Consider the following 6,685-nt stretch of genomic DNA (forward strand, 5'->3'; position numbering starts at 1 on the left):
TCAGCACTTCCTCTCACCTCAGCACTTCCTCTCACCTCAGCACTTCCCCTCACCTCAGCACTTCCTCTCACCTCAGCACTTCCCCAGCCTCAGCACAACCCCTCTTCTCAGCACTTCCTCTCACCTCAGCACTCACTCACCCTCACAAAATCTCCCCTTCACTCCCCTTGCTCCTTCCAGCAGCCACCTGACCCTTCAAAGGAGACACAATTCACATTCCAGTAGCACTCCCTAATTTGAACCCTCTCCCAGGAATGGCAAATGCCAGCCTGAGAACAGACTAACAGCCACTGCTCCCAGACTCCTTGTCAAAGAGGCTGGCACTCTCTCTGATGGAGAACTAGGCACTCCCCAGCACAGGTGGCTTCTGGCCTTGGGAGAAGTGAAGAAGCACACATCCTTAGAGAGGTTAAGTGTCATATTATGAGACTATTAAGCATTCCCAGACAGCTGGGACCTGTTTATAAAAACATTTACCACTAATAGCAACTTGAAGGCCAAAGGAGCTTCCCTCCCCAATTGTGCAACACTGCCCACCTCCTAAACAGATGGCATTGTGTTTGAAGAATGACTTCCCTTATCTGTCATGTAACCCTGGAACTCCTGAACCTGCCTGTGTATAAATTCCCTTATCCCCTCAATGAAGCATCTCAATCCTGTCCTGTGCAGTGCGAACCTTGTAATCAGAAGATTGGAAGATCAGAAGTGGGAAGATTGTAATCTGAACCTGGGTTTGAATTTATTAAAAGGTTCTTTGCCTCACTGCATGGGATTTTGCAATTCTTTGAGCTCTGCTGGGGAGCCTGAAACCTGGGCATAACACTCCTTGATGAAGGAGACAGTCCTTGCTTGTCCAAACTGCTTTATTCATGGCACAGGAAGATGCATATGGCTTACTCAGAATGAACCACAGGTTAAATAGTTTGCAGGAAGAGATGCCTAGGGAGGGATGCTTATAGGCCAAACACTCAGACTCCCTGGATGCCTCATTAGCATAGAGACCTCTGGGCTAGTTGTCATGGTCCTATTTGTGGGGTGTCAAGGTAATGTGCTCTAGAACAGGAATCTGCGCAGGTCCTAGTCTAAGTGCTTCCAATCTCAATTATGAGTTTTATCAGGACGTTAAATTTTGCTACTACCTTACCAGTTCTTCTATCAGGTGGCCATATACACCCAGGGGTGTTGCAATGGAACCACACCCAGATGGGTGGTGTATCCAGAATTCTAACGATGTAGATACACTCTCTTATATGATTTAAAATGGCAAAACAGAGCCCTACAAACTTTAGGAAAAGAAGCTGTCTCCTTGTCACGCTCTTCTTCGTCTCTGATGTTCTTTGGCTAGTCAGACCACTGACCTCCATTGCTATCAGCCTAACAGGTAAGATTTTTCCTTGGAGAAATTGGTAACTGTTACCCCAATGACAAATGGGTCTCTGTCCTCTCTATGTTGAGATGGCCTTCCCCCAAAGCCCATAGTTGGAGCCCCTCAATATTTACCAATGAGGGAAAGAGGGGAGCTGCATACGTATTATACTACTGCCCGGAGGATGAACCTCCTATTCTCAGATTCAGAGAGCTGCCCCACAGCTCCTCCCAATATAAAGAATTATATGCTATCTCTCTAGCATATAAAGGAAGTCAAGGGGCCCCTTATCCCCTTTTCAGACAGTGTATATGCTGTAAATTTGCTTGCCTGTTTGTCAAAATACTTTGTTAAACTAGATGCCAACCCACTGTCCCCTCAACTCACACAGGTTCCACCCTCCTACAGGAAAGGGCCTCTCCCATCTACATCCAGCAGGTCAGATCTCACAGTGGACTGCCAGGTCTGATATCCGAAGGAAAAGCCTTCACTGACCAAACCTCCTCAACAGAAACATTCATAGTCTCCACTGAGCAAGAAGACCAATTACATCTGTACATACACAAAAATACAAATGGCCTTCATATGCTCTTTCCCCACATCCCCCATCCTCAACTCCAAGGACAATAAAAACATGCTCTCCTCTTGTGTATCCCTCACTGTAACCCCAGCTTTACAGAGGATGGCACCAATCACCAAGGCCCAAATCCTACGCTTTATGGCAAATCGATGTCACCCGTATCCCCCAATTTGATAGGCAAAAAATGTTTTTGTCACCACATTTACATACTCACATTTTATATGGGCTACAGACCAAACAATTGAAAACTCAAAAAGGTTAATTCACCACATGCTCTCCACGTTTGCCATCATGGGCATTTCCAAACAGATAAAAACTGATAATGGCCCTGTCTTCACTGGCTCTCAATTCAATATTTTCTGCACACAATGGGAAATTGCCCACCATATAAGCATCCCCCACAATCCTCAGGGCTGATGAATAGTAGAAAGAACACATCAAACCCTAAAAGCTTAACTTCTAAAACAAAACAAAAAAAAAAAAAACGACCTACCACCCCTACCACAGACGTACTATTAAAGATAGGTATGACTACACCAAACTTACTTAACATCTACAAAAACTCTAAACATTCTCCTCTCCTTCTCCATTGGCACACACCAAAATTGACAACTACCACCCTGATTCTAGTATGATGGCATGGTCCTCTGCACAGAATATGGAACGGAAGAGACCCTCTCCTTACAACTGGGAGGTGTTTAATTTGTGTTTTCCCAGAGTAGTAACCTACACCTATCTGGGTTTCTGCAAGAAATGTCCAACACCATACCACCAACCAAGAAGATGGTCTGCCTCTCACTGGCAAATAAAGGATCGAGCAGGAGGCAGATGAGGAAGAGGAGGAGGAGAAGGAGCAGGAAGAAGAGGAGGAAGAAAAGAAGGAGAAGGAGGGGAAGGAAGAGGAGGACAAGAAAGAAGAGGATGAGGAGGAGAAGAAGGAGCAGGAGAAGAAGGAGGTGGTAGAGGGAATGCCATGCCGAAAGGAACAACTGGATCTCCTGGAAGGATATCTATTACCTGGGGACTGTTGCCCAGGCAATGTGCCCTCCACAAGCTTCCCTCTCCTCTGTTCTCTTGGCTGTTTTTGTCATTCTTCATACTGACTCTGCTAATGCCCAGCCTCTCTCAGCCTTCCCAACATTTACTATTAGAGATTCTTCTCTACAGAGACACAACAAACTCATTCATACCCAGGATTGCCCACGTGAAGGATGTCAGACCAGGATTGAGATCTCCCCACACCTAGATTTCATCTACACTATCCCCAGCCCTTTCCTCTGCTTTCCTTACCAGAACACAGGTGACTGTCTCCAGGAGGTCTCCATCTGTGGAGGATGTAGATATTAGAGCTGAAGAATTGAATCCACCAGTCATAGTGACACCATACTCACCAACCTTAAAACTCAATTTCAGCTTTCTCCCTCAGCAACCAATGGCATGAATATTGGGAAACAAAGGCACAGGTCCACTATTCCCTAATGGTTATGTGACATATCCTATAGCTAAACTAAATATCTTTTATGAACCTATCCCCACCTCCAAATCAGTCTTTATCCATGTCAATATTCTTCAACAGGGAAATCAGTCTCAGAAAGAACTCTGAGCTGCCCTCTCCCAGCTACAATACACCCAGTATGCACTGATCTCCTTCCCTTAACCACCCACCCAACTCCTCCCAATGCTTTTTCTGTGCTTCTCTCCCCTGACTGCTATTAGCAGATGTTCCCATTAACATTTCCATTTATAAGATCCATGGACCCTTACCCACAAGGAAAGCACAGGACATTCCTCTCTTCAAACTAAAGGCAGCATTTCTTCCTCCTTTAAGTTTTAGAACCCTTCTCAATAACTCACCTTACAGGTGCCTGCCTGTACATTACCATCAACAAATCCATATGCATTAACCTCCTGCTCTTCTGTGTTGTCAAATATCTACAGGTTCCTGCAAGAACCCAAGCCCCTTTTCAAGGTTCCTGCACTCCTGTAATAATTGTTCTGCAGGTTTATCTCTATGAACCTGAAGAACTCACCCTGCAGTTGGGAGGAACCCAAAGAAAGAGAGATCTTCATCCCTCTCCTGGTTGGACTGGGTCTTGATGTCTCACTAGGCAAGACAGGAACTGCTGGAGCAGCCCTCTTCCAAACACAGCAACTGGCCAGTGACTTCCACAACAACCTTGACCAGGCAGTCCCCTCCACTGCAGACAAGCTTGAGTCTCTTCAATGCCAAATAACCTCCTTAGCAGGAGTTGTTCTCCAAAACCTGAGGGCTCAGGGCTTCCTACCTGTTGAACAGGAAGAGACTTGTGTTCTGCTGGAGGAGGAATGTTCCTTCTATGTCAATGAATCAGGGCTAGGAGAAAAAGATGTGCAAACGCCCAAAGAGCTCAGGTGATCTTCAAGGGTTTTATGTTCCCAACATGCTTGCTCCATGATACTCAAGTTCCTTGGTAGTATGGCATCTGTCCCTCCATGGACATGGACTACCTGGAGCATTGCTTACCATGGCACCCTGTGTCATGCAGTTTTTAAAGCAGTAGATGACTAGCATTGCAAAGATCACTGATAATCACTTCTTGATTGAATATCAAACTGTTCCCAACACAGGAGACAGTCACTCCAATGACACCTCTCCTATATAAAAGCAAAAGGAGGATTTGTGGGGCAGTGGACCATGCCTCCAGACAGAAACACTGGTAAGGTTGTATCAAAGTTCAGAACCTCCAGAAAATGCAGGGCGCCGCCTCGCCGAAAAGGAGAACGCCACGCTTCAGGATTCTTCTGGCAGCATTTTTATTACAGCTCTTTTAGTGTTACAGCTCTCTTAGATGGTAGTGAGGCGAGGGACCCCAAGCCCCAAAAGCTTGTGGCTTATATAGCGCTTTAGGAGATGTGCCGCACACTCATTGGCTCTTATGATGTCGCCAAATTAGCATACTGGTTTTCGCGCCTTGCGCAGGCGCACATTCAAGCAAGGCTCGCAAGAAGAACCAGGAAGCAGGAAACCGGCGCCATCTTCCGATGGCGGACGCGGCTCCTAACAAGAAAACTCATGATTGAGTACAACAGGAGTTTGAACTAGCTCCTGACCTGATTGTTGTCCTGGAGCACTGACTGAGACAGCCCACTAGAAGGACCATGGCAATCACTCACTGAGAGACAATATCTGAACACTGCGTGCAGATAGAGCATTCCTAACTGAGCCAATACAAAGCACCTACCCACCTCATCCCAAAATATTTATAAGGTCCGAGTCCACATGAAATAAAGTGCCTGAGTGATCTTCATTAAGATTGTCTGAGGGTGCCAGGCTTATTGAGCTGGATTCCTCCATGGAAGAGCTTTTTCTCAGGTAAAGTGTTGGCTTTTGTTCCATTTTCCCAAGGCTGACATTACCCAAGGTTCCACTGCCTCTGCAACTCCATGTGATGCCCCACATGATGGGTAGCCTGGTAAAACCCTTCCCTGCCTGGCTGGTTGATTTGGGAATTCAGTGTCACATGGGAGCTTTTGTCCTGGGGAGAGTTCTAGAAGCAGTGACATATGAATGACATGGCAATTGGGAGAGAAAAAGGAGAGACCACTTTTCAAACCACAGCTTCCTGTATTGTCCACTACCTAGAGTCCTTGTTGGGCCTGCAGGCTTGGGACTAGGATCCAGCCTTGCCAGAAGTCCTGGAGATGTCCAAGATCGAGAAAACCCTTACCTGTGTAAAGAAGAATGTGGTTGCTCACACAAACATTTTCACTGGGCTTACACTCTATGGCCTGACACTGGTTGACCCAGCAAACCTTGAAGCACTGGAAGCAGCTCAGGTTTTGTGCTATGGACAAGAAGAGGCAGCACTGGGTGGGCAGCATAGGCCAGAACCCCACCACCACACACCTTCCCCATCCCTGTCGACCCCTGTCCAGTCCTTACCTGGAACCACCTTTGCCATCTTGTCTTCGGCGACTTCCACAGACACCAGAGATGCCAAGATCACCAGGAGCAGCCAGGACTCGGTCCCTCAGAGCCACACTCCTGCCTGGATCCTGCACAGCCAGGTGTCTTGCCCTGACACAACCCAGTGCACCCAGACTGTGGAGCCTGGGGGAGGAGTTGGAGCAATTCTGGAGTCTGCATACTCTCCTCAAAGGTTTCCAGGGCTATGCATGCACCTTGCTCAGGTAAAGAAACAGGGAAGGGAGAGAGAGAAAGAGAAAGAGAGAAAGACAGAGAGAAACAGAGACAGAGAGAGAGAGAGAGGCAGAGAGGCAGAGAGGGAGAGAGATTCAGAGAGAGACAGAGACAAAGTCAGAGAGATTATAGAGGTATGATGTGTGTTAGTTTCTCCTCTGGAGATATCAGGTCACCTTCTCTGTTCTGTACTTTGGGATCAGCCACGTTTGCAGGCCTTGTAGACCTTACCTAGATGCATTTTTACGTCAGGAAATGCTGCCTTAATCTGGAGGTGCAACTCACTTCCACCTGTACCTGTTTCCAGTTCTGTCTTTCAAGACTGTCCTTTGAAGGAAAATCACCCTGTGAGACCAGGGGCCACTTCTCCTTCGAAACCCCTCTACTGATTCCTTATTTCATGTCACTTTACTGTCCTTCTGTTTACTGCCCCTCTCTTCTCTCCCCTTACCATGTAACAAATGTGGTGGTTTGAATGAGAATGGACCCCAGAAGCTCATAGGTTTGAAGGTTGGTCCCTAGGAGGTGGAACTGGTTGGAAAGGATTATGGGGTGTGGC

At 46.9% G+C, this 6,685-nt stretch overlaps 1 pseudogene; it reads right to left on the reverse strand.

Annotated features, from left to right (window-relative positions):
- LOC114634124 overlaps positions 1 to 5,887 on the reverse strand; it is an 8,703-nt pseudogene extending 2,816 nt beyond the window's left edge.
- Positions 5,888 to 6,685: the final 798 nt, after the last annotated feature.

This window comes from Grammomys surdaster, unplaced genomic scaffold, assembly GCF_004785775.1.
Source record: "Grammomys surdaster isolate TR1022 unplaced genomic scaffold, NIH_TR_1.0 876, whole genome shotgun sequence".
In the NCBI taxonomy this organism is placed as follows: domain Eukaryota; kingdom Metazoa; phylum Chordata; class Mammalia; order Rodentia; family Muridae; genus Grammomys; species Grammomys surdaster.